Genomic DNA, 16,740 nt, shown 5'->3' on the forward strand with positions numbered 1-16,740 from the left:
TCGAACTGTTCGTGCAGATAGTTGTTGTCTTGTAAACGCCCCATCTGTTGACTCTGGGATGGAGATGTGGCTGCACGATCCGTTACAACCATGTGGATAAGATGGCTGTCTTCTCGACTGCTAGTGAAACGAGGCCGTTGGAATCCAGCACTGCGTTCCGTGTTACCTTCCTGCACCCACCGATTCCATATTCTGCTAAGAGTCGTTGGATATCGACCGACGCGAGCAGCAATGTCGCGCTACGATAAACCGCAATCGCGATAGGCTACAATCCGACCTTTATCAAAGTCGGAAACGTGATGGTACGCATTTCTCCTCCTTACACGAGGCATCACAACAACGTTTCACCAGGCAACGCCGGTCAAGTGTTGTTTGTGTATGAGAAATCGGTTAGAAACTTCCTCATGTCAGCACGTTATAGGTGTCGCCACCGGCGCCAACGTTGTGTGAATGCTCTGAAAAGGTAATCATTTGCATATCACAGCATCTTCTTCCTGTCGGTTAAATTTCGCGTCTGTAGCACGTCATCTTCGTGGTGTAGCAATTTTAAAGGCCAGTAGTTTAACTTGACCTTTGACTATGCCACAGATAAGGCAGGTACTGCGTTTAAACTCTTTTGATTATTTGCTTAGATGCATAGATTTTAAAATTTTGATCTGTCTAATATAAAAATGTGTGAAAAAATTTGAGTATAGATGAATATATTCCCTTCGTGGCTGCTGTAAGGAAAGAACGGGTTAGGTACAGGATGAGTTCGCGGGTCGGGCGCTTCCGTTGGGGCAAAGTCGGAGAAAAATGCTACAACTGTCGATGAACACTCCATCTCTCGTGGCAGGTAAAGTTCTCACAGTCGCCTTAAGACTTTCTTGAAACACTTTAAGAATGAGAAGGTTGAACAACAGTGGCAGTATGATATGTTCTAACAAACTGGTCGCTTAGGGAACGTCTGGAACACACGAGCTGATGTCGAAATACTGCGCGTCGTTCGGACCGTGATAGTAGCAGATTCGCCTGTTAATTTGCGAAGAAATCACTACGCACTGGATTGCTAAACACACTAATCGTTTCATGAATGTCCGGGGATCCAACATCGAATAAAAGTTCGTATACGATATTTACCTTCTTTTTGACAAGGTAAATTTTTTATTCTTGATAACTACGATCACTAGTTGTGTCTCCTCTGCAATTCAAATTACGTCTATATGCAAACCACGTATCTAAACCCCCCCAAAAAAAACAATGTCCAATAGGCATTCCTTATCTCCAAAATTACAAAAGGCATAGATGCTGTTTTTCACAGCAAAGAGCGTTGTAGTTTCAATTACGGTAGCGCATCATCGCTGGAACCCGCAGCCGGAATATTACAACAATATTATTTAACGGCTCCGCTGCGATTGTAAATTACCGCCACACCTCCAAAGTGAATTGCAGTGACGCAGTCACTGCGCTGTGGAAATTTACTGCCTCACCAACACAGCTAGACCGCAATAGAGCGGTGATGCTGCATTGTAACATATCACCCCGGACTACAAGTCCATTAAAAAAAAAAAAAAAATGTAAATTACGATGTTTGTTTTAACGATTATGTAGGATCTTTCACCCGCAAAACTAGTAAATAAGGCATCCTTAGTCACTTCACGCAATAGATATGATGCGAACCACGTAAACACACCACCATACACCATAGAATCGTCAATTCACATTCCGTAGGGACATTACAGGTGAGCGTATACTGATTTGCTTAGTGATTTCTCTTTACGTGCGTAAAAGAAGTGTGGTAAAGGCAGCCGGACTGTTAGAACCTCCGCGTTAGTCTCGGCTTACGTGAATGTTTAGTTAGATTGGCCATTGTCTGAAGTGGCAAATCTGTCTCTAACTGTTCTGCTCCGATTCTGCCGCCAGTACTTAATGTGCACTGGTGTTTCCATTTGTGTAAGCCATTCCTTATCTGTTGTAAGTTTCGAATAATGTTGAATCAGTTCTTCATGTTTTAAACTAACGTTCTTTTCAGATTGTTTTAGATGGGTTTAAATCTTGTGGGTCTGCAATCTCAGTTTTAGGTGTAAATATTAAGCCTGAAGTCCGTGGGCTGTTAGAACCTCCGCGTTAGTCTCGGCTTACGTGAATGTTTAGTTAGATTGGCCATTGTCTGAAGTGGCAAATCTGTCTCTAACTGTTCTGCTCCGATTCTGCCGCCAGTACTTAATGTGCACTGGTGTTTCCATTTGTTTAAGCCATTCCTTATCTGTTGTAAGTTTCGAATAATGTTGAATCAGTTCTTCATGTTTTAAACTAACGTTCTTTTCAGATTGTTTTAGATGGGTTTAAATCTTGTGGGTCTGCAATCTCAGTTTTAGGTGTAAATATTAAGCCTGAAGTCCGTGCCAGAAGGGTAAACTCGTATCTGTTATTCTGTAGTTTCAAAGAGCATTCGATGTCTGTTAGTAAATCTACTGTTGGTTATCACAAGTGTCTTATCCTTTTATATTAGCAATTTTAGTACAGTAATAGAAATCTCTGCTTGTAATTAAAAGGTTTAAGCCTCAGAGTTAAGTAATTGGTTAGTGAATATTACGTCACTTTAAGGGCTTTATTAAGTCTTGAAAAGCTGCCAAGAATTCTTCCAGGTTGTATGGCCGTGGCCCATGGAACTCTTCTATCCGTGACGTTTCGTCCAAAGCTACGTTCGACATCTTCGGATGTGCTCCTGCTTGTGCTGAGTCTTGCCGAGCAGGAACCAGGAGCACCTCCGAAGATGTCCAACGTAGCTTTGGACGAAACGTCAGGGACAGAAGAGTTCCGTGGGCCATGGCCATACAACCCGGAAGAATTCTCGGCAGCTGAAACATCCGGTCGTGAAAGCCTTCATTGTATGACAAGTTCAATTGGCTCTGAGCACTATGGGACTTAACATCTGAGGCCATCAGTCCCCTAGATTTAGAACTACTTAAACCTAACTAACCTAAGGACATCACACACATCCATGCCCGAGGCAGGATTCGAACCTGCGACCGTAGCAGTCGCGCGGTGCCGGACTGAAGCGCCTAGAACCTCTCGGTCACCACTGCCGGCGTATGATAAGTCTTGAAAAACCTGAACACCCTATCGCCGGATCTCTTGACTTTAGTGTGGTAGAGTGTGCGTGCGTTATTTGTTTACAGCCTTGGCATCCGAGCCGTGTCATTGTAATTGATCGGCGCTTGCCCGAGAGTACGTAGGCCTGCTTCCGTATTTCAGCCTGTGCATGTACCCGGACTGTGTCTCCGGTGGCCGTTATCTTTCGCTGGAGTTCTGATTCCAGCTGCTGCTGCTGAACGAATTAAGTTTTCAGGTTACTGTATTTGATCGGTCGTTTTAAGTTACTGCCTTTTCGAGGTTGCCCAGTCTTGTGATCTAACGTAACGAAGCTAAGAATCTCTTTTCTGTACCTGCAAACATTTACTGTACTTAAATTTTTGAACGTTTAAATTTCATCTGTATTTGACTGCTCTTCATAGCTTGGCCTAACATGGTTGACACTTCTTGTAATTTATTGCAAGATTACCTGACTTTAAACGCTGGAAATTTGCTCTCTTTCTACACACTGATTCCTGTTCTAGGTTGTGTGTAATTTAATTTAGGAACCCTTACAGTTTATTGCACTGTTACACTTGAGAGACTTGGTCACTCACTGTGCAAAATGAAAAGCCGTTTTGAGTATTTGAAAACAAAATTTTGAGGAAAATTTTCGGAGAGAAAAGGAATGACATTAGCGGAGAGTGGCGAAAACTGCATAACGAAGAGGTTCACGAACTCTATTCAAGCCCTTACATAGTCAGTATCATTAAATCACGTAGGCTGCGATGGGCGGGTCACGTAGCTCGAAAGGATGAGGGCAGGGCAGCGCGCAGAGTACTGAAGCTAAGGACATCACACACATCCATGTCCGAGACAGGATTCGAATCTGCGACCGCGCCATTTAAAAGTTTACGTGAACTTAAGAGTGGTCCCTGCGGGGTAAGATCGGCTTCGGCCTCCTTATTGTGATAAACAGTAGTTGTTTCAGTTATTGTTCATTTCAAATTTGCTTGTGTTGGTGAAGCTTGTTGTTTAAAGTGACATTTCTTTTCTCTTAAAGACTGCTTACGTAAGCGAAACTTGCGTTGTCCGTGATGAGCGGAAATGCCCCAAGTTCGGTGTTCTCGGCACACTCTTGACACTGTGGATCGAGAAATACTGAATTGTCTACCGATTTCCAAAATGAGATGTCGCATGCGTCTATCTCCAATTACCATTCCGTGTTAAAAGTCTGTTAACTCGCGTCGTGCGACCACAATCACTTCGGAAATCTTTCCACATGAATCAGCTGAGTACAAATGGCAGCTCTCGCCATGCATTGCTTTTTTTCTACCCCGTGCGTGCGATACCTCCGCTCGCAGTAAATGTGTATATCGCTATCCCATGGTCCGCCCCGATAGCTGAATGGTCAGCGCGGGGGTCTGTCAGGCTAAGGGGCCCGGGTCGTAGATTTTCTGCGCTCAGGGACTGGGTGTTGTGTTGTCCCCATTATCATTTCATCATCATCAGTGGCAGGCAACGGGAAACCACCACAGGAATCACTTCCCTAGACGCTCATGCGATGGACCTCTATGACCAGGCTTCCCCCATGACAAACCTGCCGTAAGGTAGAACACAAAGTTGTTGTTTCTTTTCCCCTCTCCCATGACTTTTGCCACTTCAGTGTATACTACACTAAACGCTAGTTGAGAGAGTAACATTTCAAGTTTCACGTTGGTGGTCGACTGTGTTTCAGTAGATACGTGTCTTTAAATAGGGCATATAGAGAGCAGGCATCCCAAACCTTTTAGCTGGGCTTCAATCGTTTGAAACATAATTAAGTAAACAAAAACAGAAGTAGTTTTAATGTGGGAGTTAAGGCTGAGATAGGAAAGAATGCTACCAACAGACACACAAACCAGCACGCTAATCGAGCCTGATCTTGCAGCAACTGCTGCCCCGTCGCTGTTCTAGACGAGGCGCCCTTTGTTCCTCGTTCACGCAGCACTCAGAATAATAGGGCTAATAGGGTGGACACGATCCACAATGGCGCCGCTTGAGACGCCACCCAGCCAGCAATCGAAGGCGGGAACAATGGCGACAGAGAAGTCCCTCTGTGTCGGGTTTGTTTCTTCCGTACCCTCCCCCCTCACCCACCCCATTGTTCCGCTCGACTTGCGGCCCGTTCAGTTCCTTTTCAGAAGTTAGCAACAAAGACCCCTGTTTACAGTGGGGCTCACTCTTGTCGTAGAAAGCATTCGTTTTTTCCTTTTTCTCGTTTTTCCGAAGTATAGCCTGACTCAGCGGCTATCGATCTGTGATAGTATCTTTTGTGTTAGCAGAAGAGCCAACACCGTGTTACGAGTGGAGGCCGAAATGCACGCGTTTTAGCTCACGCAGGCTGGCGTGAAGAACTATACTGACGTGAGGTCTGGAACATGACAAGGAATGAGAATTCAGAAAGCGGACGTAATTAGTTTGATACTTAACTTTAATCCATTAATGATGAACGTCGCTCTTGACGGTACATGATTCACAATATTATCAGTTCAGAATACATTCTTGAAGTCATTACTTATAGTAACTGAATATGGCGCCTTGCTAGGTCGTAGCAAATGACGTAGCTGAAGGCTATTCTAAACTGTCGTCTCTGCAAATGAGAGCGTATGTAGACAGTGAACCATCGCTAGCAAAGTCGGCTGTACAACTGGGGCGAGTGCTAGAGAGTCTCTCTAGACTAGACCTGCCGTGTGGCGGCGCTCGGTCTGCAATTACTGATAGTGGCGACACGCGGGTACGACGTGTACTAACGGACCGCGGCCGATTTAAAGGCTACCACCTAGCAAGTGTGGTGTCTGGCGGTTACACCACAGTATCTGTAACAGTACAAGGCAGATACAATATCTGATCGGAAGCAGCTCGATGTTAGTTTAGAGTGTATCCACCCTTAGCCTTAATGACATTGGCCCATGTTATATCGACAAAAAGAATCGGTATATGGAAGGAAGAAATGTCGATATCGGCTTATAAAAATATTGGCTGCACATTGTAAATATACACAAGTTGTATATTTAAGTATTGATTTATTATTAGATATTCTGTACATCAACAAGCTAGCAACCTGCGTATCCCCCTTAAAGAAAGAACTGAAAGAAAAACTCTTAATTTGAAAATTTTTAAGTTAATTATGGGACTTTGGGCAGATGAAAAGCCGTATTACAATACTTTCTCGGTCGACTGTTGTGATGTCAATTAACAACTGTGTACACTGTGCACTGTCATGCAATTTTTTATTCCAGTTAGCCTCTCATACATTATTTTCTTAATTTGTCATTGGCTCCATGACGAAATAACTTTTTTTTTACGTTGATGCATGAAAATTGCGTACTGAAGCTAACGTTGCAGTTCTGTTCATAGGACCGAGTGCCGATTACGTCAGCATATCCCCTCACACGCCTCCATCCACCGCAAAGGCCAATCTTGTCATATAGATTTTTGTTCATCTCTTTCAACAATTGTTTTTGAAGAATGGCGATGTGAAGAAATTGCACACTAGTTGCGTTAGAAATTGTTTTATTTTTTTAATGCAACTGGCATGCTGTTTCTTCACATCGGATATCTTGTTATTCCATTCACACCGCCACCGCCCAGTGTAGTCGAACGTCTTCTTTTGTGCCACACAAACTTGCTTCACAACGTCAAAGAGAACGACTGGACGTGATGAAAGCTCAAGAAGTAGTAAGACTCTTTCAGACAGTGAAACTAAAATCATGTTCCACTACAATTTCAAAATTTTTCGAAAAATGTAATATAAAATAAAAATATCGGCACTCGAGATTGCCCTTTTTATTTGACATATCGGTACATCGGGGAAGAAAATTTCACACACCCACACACATATATCTATAACACTGAAGAACCAAAGAAACTGGTGCACCCGCCTAATGTCGTGTAGGGCCCCGGCGAGCGCACAGAAGTGCCGCAACACGACGTGGCGTGGACTCGACTAATGTCTGAAGTAGTGCTGGAGGGAATGGACACCATGACTCCTGCAGGGCTGTTCATAACTCCGTAAGCGTACGAGAAGCTGGAGATCTCTTCTGAACAGCACGTTGCAAGGTGCTCAATAACGTTTTTGTATGGGTAGTTTGGTGGCCAGCGGAAGTGTTTAAACTCAGAAGAGTGTTCCTGGAGCCACTCTGTAGCAATTCTGGACGTGTGTGAGGTGTCGCATTGTCCTGTTGGAATTGCCCGAGTCCGTCGGAATGCACAGTGGATATGAATGGATGCAAGTAATCAGACATGATGCTTAAGTACGTGTCACCTGTCAGATTGTATGTATCAGGGGTCCCATATCAATCCAACTGCATATGCCCCACACCATCACAGAGCCTCCACCAGCTTGAAAGGTCCCCTGCTGACATGCAGGGTCCATGGATTCATGAGGTAGTCTCCATATCCTTACACGTCCATCTGCTCGATACAATTTGAAACGAGACTCGTCCGACCGGGCAACATGTTTCCAGTCATCAACAGTTCAATGTCGGTGTTGAAGGGCCCAGGCGTTGCGTAAAGCTTCGTACCGTGGAGTTATCAAGGGTACACGAGTGGGCTTTCGGCTCCGAAAGCCCATGTCGATGATGTTTCGTTGAATGGTTCGCACGCTGAACCTTGTTGATGGCCCAGCATTGAAATCTGCAGCAATTTGCGCAAGGGTTGCACATCCGACACCTTGAACGATTCTCTTCAGTCGTCACCGGCCGGTGTGGCCGAGCGGTTCTAGGCGCTTCAGTCTGGAACCGCGCGACAGCTACGGTCGCAGGTTCGAACCTGCCTTGGGCATGGATGTGCGTGATGTCCTTAGGTTAGTTAGGTTTAAGTAGTTCTAAGCTCTAGGGGACTGATGACCACAGCAGTTAAGTCCCATAGTGCTCAGAGCCATTTTTTGAACAGGTACTTGGCTGTATTGCCTCAAGGTACGGCGGTTCCTCTGATGGTGATCTGCGGTAGGTCGGCTGGGATATGCTTCTTGGTGGTCCCGTTCTAACAGGATCTTTTTCCGGCCGCAGTGATGTCGGAGATTTAATGTTTTACCGGATTCCTGATATTCACGGTACAATAGTGAAATGGTCGTACGGGAAAATCTCCACTTCATCGCTACCTCGGTGATGCTGTGTCCCATCGCTCGTGCGCCGTCTATAACGCCATGTTCAGACTCAGTTAAATCTTGATAATCTGTAGCAACAGTAACCGATCAAACAAGTGCGTTGCCGACTGCTGCGCCGTATTCTGGGTGTTTACATCTCTCTGTATTCTAATACGTATGTCAATACTAGTTTCCTTGGAGCTTCAGTGTTTAAGTTGCGGTGTCTCGCCCCTACAGATCGGGATACGTACCGCATTAAAATCCAGCATATAATGCCCAGTTTTCATTCATTGTTGCCAGAATTGTCTCAAAAATGGTTCAAATGGCTCTGAGCACTATGGGACTTAACATCTATGGTCATCAGTCCGCTAGAACTTAGAACTACTTAAACCTAACTAACCTAAGGACATCACACAACACCCAGTCATCACGAGGCAGAGAAAATCCCTGACCCCGCCGGGAATCGAACCCGGGAACCCGGGCGTGGGAAGCGAGAACGCTACCGCACGAGAATTGTCTCCTCGAATGCCTTCGGTCGCACCCTGGCCTCAGGTTCGATTTGTGACGCAGCCGCAACATTTTGTGGGCGACATCGTGTATTGTCGAAAGAGACAAATGTATCTGCCTGCCTTCTTGTCAGTTGATTGAATGACAACTCTTTCCACTCAACAGATGAAATTTTAGATATAAATTAGTGATCTTACAACTTAAAAAAAAAAGAAAGAAAAATTTATTCATGGCATGAAAGAAACCCTTTGTTAAACTGACACGTCGCACAGCATTACGAAGTGTCGTATTCAGGATTTATGGAATAGATACTAATCTAATCTAATCGCAGCGAGGGCTCCTCTGGAAGGAGGTACCATCTGGAAGTGCGTACCTGACGGCTCGCAATCGAAAGCAAACCCCTAGTTTCCGGAAACCACTTGTCCCATTTCATGATTATTACGCAAGGGAGAACACGGTCATTTGGTCCCAACCCATTCGCCGAAAACCAACTTGCACCATTGTAAGAGGCTTTAGCTCCACGACAGAAAACACACAGAATATCTTCTGCTGTAGAGTCCACGTGGTTACTGTAGAGTCCACGTGATTACTGACGCGCGTTTACGTGCACACACCAGCTACACGCATGTGCACGGGGTACCAACTGCCGCAAACAAACAAACACTTTGAATTGCCAAACGGCAAAAAAAATGTCAATAATGTCTCATTTTATTACATTTTCTATTATAATATGTTGAACCTGCACACGCTCTACAACCCTTGTAGCCAAAGAAACATCGAAGAGATCAGATTACGAGTTTCAATGATATTCTGAATTAAGAAGAAAATTCACATTTAAAGTGATTTGGGAGATGAAGCTAACGATCTTATTTGCCAAAAACTAAAGCGGATTGAGGATTTTTTTTTCTTGAAGAAGACTTATTTGAAAGCGTTATACCGTTATCCTAAAACAGAGACGATTTCAGAAGATATAAATCACCTATTTCGTTGTTGCATATGTAGAACGTATTTTATTTAGCGTATCACTATGGCAAATTTACGAAAATCAAATAAATTTTCTGATGAGATGATTGAAAAAAAATTTAATCTGAAGACTGATTTAAAAGTAAAAAAGAATTGCAGCAAAAAATGTCACTGGATTCCGAATTTATCTTTTACTATTGAATGTGGCAATGTTCTGCCTCTTCTCTCTGTCCATCCCCTCCTTCTTCCCCCCCCCCCTTCTCCCTCTCTGTCCCCACCCTCTCTCTCTCTCTCTCTCTCTCTCTCTGTCCACCTCCTCCTTCCCTTTTTTTATGTCAATTTCGTCTCTCCCCCCCTCCCTTCCGCCACCTCTCTAGCCTTGAACTTTGTTTATTGTTACTGCAAATAAAACTGTGATAGGAAATCGAGGAAAGTGAAAGGAGAAGGTAAATCGGTTGGGATCTTTGCTATATGGAGTATGGGACAGACCTCCCCATTTTCTTGATCCGGGTAGACAGTAGCTTAAATGACAGTATTTCACGTAGTTCGAATATGCTAACGAGTAGAATTACGGCGTTTTGGACGATTCAGATACCTTAGTAGTATTCTGATCATAAGCCGATGAGCCATAAATACAGATGTCCCGTTTACTTTAGAATTGTGTGACCATATTTTTTGAAGCTGAAAACGGAACACTTCTCAGTTGACACTTTTTTAATGAGTGTTGATCTTAGGCCTTTAGGTTAACGTAATTAGAAAATCTAAAACCTTATTTATGTATTTATTATTAATAAACAAAATATGATTATCACAGTACTTAACGTATTGATTATGACAAGGGCAATGTTATTATAACATACAAAATAATATTATCTGTGCCGGCCGGAGTGGCCGTGCGGTTCTAGGCGCTCCAGTCTGGAGCCGAGCGACCGCTACGGTCGCAGGTTCGAATCCTGCCTCGGGCATGGATGTGTGGGGTGTCCTTAGGTTAGTTAGGTTTAATTAGTTCTAAGTTCTAGGGGACTGATGACCTCAGAAGTTAAGTCGCATAGTGCTCAGAGCCATTTGAACCAATATTATCTGTAACTCTACTATTACTATAGAAATAAATACCAAAACAATTTATATAACTCATAAAACTATTTGTTGTTGGATATATTTTTCTGTAGAATGAATTTTCTTCAGAAGAAGTTTTTCATTCTGCTTCAAGTAATTGAAAAACTCACGCCAAGTAATTGAATTTTTCGTAAGCAACAGTGCTTTCAGCGTTTAAACTTTCTCTCTACAAGAGAATAAAATCACCTGGCAGTGATACTCCAATTTCTTATAAAATTCGTTATAAAAGTAGCTCAATGATTACTTCTAAGAGAAGTGTTACTGAAACATCTCTCCTCATATCCAATAAACTTCTTCTCCCTCAGTATTCCACTGAGCAATATTGTCTGCAGCAGCAAATTGCGTAATATACACAAATTCACTGAAAATGGCATTATCATCGATCGATTATATCTGTTGTTCCACCTGATGCATTGGTACTCACTGGCATACACATTTCGACATCACTCCATTTTAGGACATTGTTAAGCATATCCATACAAACTTCTCACTTCACTTCAAATGTCTCAGTAGATGGCGCAATGAACATCAGAATCGGACCGCGTTTTCTTTATGAATGTGTTCCTACGGCAGGAGATAAAGTATAAGCAAAAAAGACTTCGTATTTGTTGATTTGTGCATAATTATCGCGAGTTAATTTAAAATTCTGTATATACTGCAAGACCCACGCCACGGGCTGAGATATTTACTTTTGTTACAACGCAACAGTGAATACACACTTTCGTTTTGGCTTCTTGAATCTCTGACGAAACTGCCGAAACACTGCACATCACACTCAGACTACCACCGAGTCACTGAGAGAACGGAATCGAATAATCTGAGTGAAGCGCGGAAAGTAAAACAATGTCGGCAGTGTGGCCATTTCGATGGTTTGTTTTCCCGAACGAATTTTGTCCATCGATAACATAACTTTCCTTCTTAGGAGTTATGGACATAAAGATTTAAATATTTGGTAGCGTAACAGAGAATAAAAAATAAATACTACTTTCTAACAAAATGGGACAAAGAGGCGTCCCGACAAAATTTGTCGGGACACCGGGACCGCAGGTTGAAAAACGGTACCGTCCCGTTCAAAACGGGACATCTGATCACTTTAGTTAAAACCGAGGAAGAGAACAAAACAGTACAGTGCTGTGTACGAAATTTCTGTTCAGAATTATGTACAGGGTGTCCCAGTCTATTTTTCTCTTGGAATCATCTAAAATGTATAGTGTTTTTCAACGTACAGGAGAAAAATAAATTGCAGATTGGAATCAGTGTCCGAAAGCATCATCAACCGTGGCGACAGAGTATCTCATTCATAGGGGACAGTCCGTCTACGCAGCAGTTCGCTCCATGTTCTCCACTGGCGATCGTGGCAATCGGTCGGTATTGCATTGTATGTATTGTATGTTAACCGAGGACCTAGAAACGATGGAGAGGCTACGTCCCCGCCGCAGCCGCAGTGGTCCACAACCCCACGACGACTACCGCAGTCCACTTCACCACTCCGCCACTCTATCAGGGTTATCGTGCGGTTCGGCCCCCGGTGAACCCCCTAGGGAACGTCTCACACCAGACGAGTGTAATCCCAATGTTTACGCGTTGGAGTAATGGTGGTGTACGCGTAGGTGGAGAACTTGTTTGCGCAGCAACCGCCGACATAGTGTATGTAAGGCGGGATAAGGGGAACCAGCCCGCATTCGCCGAGGAAGATGGAAATCCGCCTAAAAACCGTCCACAGACTGGCCGGCTCACCGGACCTTGACACAAGTCCGCTGGGCGGATTCGTGCCGGGGACCAGGCGCTCCTTGTCAGTCCGGAAAGCCGTGCGTTAGACCGAACGGCTAACCGGGCGGGCTATCGGTCGGTATTACTGAATAACAAACAACAGTACGAGACGTTCCGCTTATGGTCCGTCACCGTACAAAGTCACGTTTGCTGCTGAAGGGGTGGCCTAATGGTAGGCGCCAGCGCTTGTAACTTCGGCGCCCTCGGAGTTTGTCGCGACGTTTCTAGGACACCGTGAATAAGGAGAAGAGTATATTTGGAAGAAACAGTTTGTGTATTGCACAAAAGCGGCGCTATCGCAGTTAAAACTGTCGTAAAGAAAACGAAAACGCATTTTTTTTTCGGCATGGCAAACCACAGCATTTCCTTTCTCGCAGTAGGCCTGAACGGAAAATCTGTACAGTAGTGATTAAAAAAATATGTAGCCTACGTGCGTCTGAACGTTTGTTAGAGTATGATGTAAATATCTGAAGTAAATCGGTCAAGAACTTCTCGAGATTTTTTAGAAACAACGTTAAACAATGACTTGTCTAAATGACTGACTGTCACTGACTGACAGGTTTTATTAACAGAGTATGAATAAATCTTTTTATTCCTGTAAATTAAAATAATGATGGTAGTGAGGAGGAGGAGGTTCCATACGGCAATTCTCATTTAAAGTTTTTACTTCAACTTTTGGCAATATTGGTATACTCATTTTAATTTCAATTGAATCAACTCTGGCTTCTTCGTGCAATGGAATGGAAATGAAGTCCCATGCTTCTTGACAGAGCGTAAGGGAACGATGAGGCAGACCCGCACCATCGCGCGGGATTAGCCGAGCGGTCTTAGGCGATGCAGTCATGGACGGTGCGGCTGGTCCCGGCGGAGGTTCGAGGCCTCCCACGGGCATGGGTGTGTGTGTTTGTCCTTAGGATAATTTAGGTTAAGTAGTGTGTAAGCTTAGGGACTGATGACGTTAGCAGTTAAGTCCCATAAGATTTCACACACATTTGAACATTTGGAGACCCGCACCACCGTACTAGGCAAGGTCCTAGTGGAGGTGGTTTGCCATTTCCTACCTCCGACCGTAATGGGGATGAATGATGATGATGATGAAGACGACACAACAACACCCAGTCATCACGAGGCAGGGAAAATCCCTGACCCCGCCGGGAATCGAACACGGGACGCCGTGCTCGTGAGCGAGAACGCTACCGCGAGACGATGGGCAGCAGGAAAATTAACATGAATAGATTTTTTTGTACTAGAATAACGAATACTAATTTTAATCTGTATTCGTTACTTGTCATTCAAGCAATTGCTGCCCAACTCTGGACCTTTTGCAAGCTACCTGACCATAAATGTCTACATGCAGTTCCCAGTTCGCTGAGAAACTAATTGCACCTCCGTTGATTGACAGCAGCCATACCAACGACGATAGACGCTGAAGCAATGAATTAATGTATGTGCCATGACCAGGACTTGAACTCGCGTCTCCTGGTTACTAGGCAGGTGTGCTAGCCAGTGCACCGTTGCAGTCTGGTCTCTTTAATCCCACAAACCAACCAACCTAACCAGTGCATCACTGTGTCTACGTGGCAACTACAGCTGCACGTACTACCATAGTCCAATGCCCTCCATAACACAAACGCCGTCAGCTTATTTTCTCCTTCTTAAATCGTCAGTATTGCTGAGGCTCTCTGATATTGGAATAGCACCCCAGCTTTCTACATAATCGCACTCGAGGTCTGGTAGCCACAATGTTGCGGTGATGTAGTGGTTCAGTCCGCTTATAGCAGCGGTGGGGCAAGGTGGTCGTGCCTGTGTCCCCCTGTTAGCGCACCGCGCGCGAGAGTGTTCACTGTTTACCTTCCGCTGCGGCGAGTGTCGCGCGTCCGTGTCTCGGTAGTGCCATTCCGCACTCGTATCGCAAGTCCACAATTAAGATCACATTTCAAGCGGACTACGCAACACCTCGAGCACTTGATACTGAAAGTTTCATCCGGGAAGAACTTCATATTGCACCTCAAGACATCATTGGGATCCACTTTTCTATAACACAAAGTGTCGTCTACATAAAACTGATCAATGAAAAGGCGTGCACTGATGTTGTGTGCCGACGCGCTCATGGACTTAAATTTAAGCATTCTGATGGTCACACAGGAACTGTCACGATCGACCACGCTGGATTAGGCCTTCGCACTCTGAGGGTCTTCGAGCTGCCATTCGAAGTCCCGCCGGATGTTGTGATGACAGCTTTCAAACCGTACGGCAACGTGCTAAGCCACTTGGCTGAAAAATGGTAAACGTTTGAGACGTACCCCGTCTTAAATGGAGTGCGACAAATTAAGATTGAACTGATGAAGCATGTGCCATCCTATTTAGTAATTGGCGGCTGCAGAGCCATTGTCATGTACGACGGACAACCGCGTACCTGCGCCGGCTGTGGCCAGGAAGGACATGTCCGATCGGCCTGCATTCAACGCCGACTGACCCAGACACCGGTTGGTGAAATTCCATCCCCGGCGACGCCTACTTCACTCCCCATCACGTATGCAGCGGCTGCAACCGCCACAGCTGTTCCTGCCCAGGATCGTAACACCATTGAAAGGTGGCTACACTGTGCCACTGCGCCAGAGATTGCGCCAAAGAGTACTATTAAGCCGCCTCCACAGTGCCTGTCGAGAGCTCGTAGAGGACAGTGTGTGTTAAGAACTCGTAGCAGTCAGTGCTTGTCGTGTCGTGAAGTCGGAGCGATATGTTGTAGTAAAGAGTGTTGTTCCATGTTTTATGCAGTTATTTGATGGGAGGGATAGCAGATGTTATTGTAATGAGTGCATTTCGTCAATATATATGAAGGTAAAAACTACAATGTTCTTTTATTAATTGTGTGTCTGAAATAATGCGTCACTACAGGTTCAGTCAACAAAGCATCTGGCTTGTGTTCTTGTATTAGAGTGAATTCTGGTTTTCTTGCGTAATTATAGTTTTCATAAATTTCTTTTGTCACGTCAGTATAGTTGGTATTTAAAAATTCTTGTCTTGTTGGAAAAGAACCGTGCCAGATGTGGACGTTGAGTTACACTCCCACATACAGAACAGTTACTATTGTGCTTATTGGTTTCGTAGAATTTATAGTTGCTGGGGACTTAATTAATTAACTGTGTACGAAAATTTTCTTTCATTGTTTGTTGCAGTCAGATTGCGTAATAGTACTAGTCAGGGCCAGCCGATTACGAGACACAGCGTAATCGGACATACAGCTACTAAAATCATTTTCATTACATTTAATTAAGCCCCCATGCACGTGGCGACCGCTGCTTCGGATCGTCCCTTGGATTCTTCTGATTGTAAAAGTAGTAGACAGTAGTTTTGTTGTAGTAATTTGTAGTTAATAATTGTAGTCTATTTTGCATGTGTAGATTTGGTAATTGTCATTCTTCTAATGATATTTTTTTTTCTCAGAATTTGATTTGTTGTTTTGTATAGCGTTTGACAATCTAGTGCAATTATTTCAATTGTTCGTTTGATCGTGTTTGAGGGAGACATTGCGTGTAAATGGTACTGTTGGAAATAAGGAGTCCTTGTGTGTAATTTTCGTACAGTGACGAATCTTTCGTATATTTTGTAAATGATTACGCGATCAATGAAAAAGGCAAAAATGATGAATAGTGAGAATAACGAAATTGCTGACATGGCGAACTCGCCAACACAGGACAACAGTATGATGAATAATGGTGTTGTAAACAATGTAATAAGCAGGGAAAATAGTCCGGAAACAGTTCAAAATTTTTCACAATCGAAAAATTCACAGATTACGTGGTTAACGACAGAAGAAATGGGGCAGTTAATGAGTGCAATATTAAATTTGGGATCACAGATGGAAGCTTTAAGATCTGTATTTAAAACAGAAATAGGAACAGTTAAAACCGAGATGAAAGCAGTGGGATCACAGTTACGATCTGAATTAGAAACTGATATGGGAACAATGGAAACACAGTTAGGCTCACGAACAGGGACATGTTTCAAATACATGAAAGACGAATCAAATAAAGAAATTAGAGAAGAAGCACAGCCGATTTTGAAGGCTCACAATAATAGCTTAATTTCAACAGAAATTAGACAAGAGGAACAGGGCAGGGAACAGGAAGAAAAAGATCGCGTGATAGTACAGAAATTTTCAGAGTTAAATTTACAACGTGCACAAGACAAGGAAGAAA

Source organism: Schistocerca piceifrons, chromosome 9, assembly GCF_021461385.2.
Source record: "Schistocerca piceifrons isolate TAMUIC-IGC-003096 chromosome 9, iqSchPice1.1, whole genome shotgun sequence".
Classification (NCBI taxonomy): Eukaryota; Metazoa; Arthropoda; class Insecta; order Orthoptera; family Acrididae; genus Schistocerca; species Schistocerca piceifrons.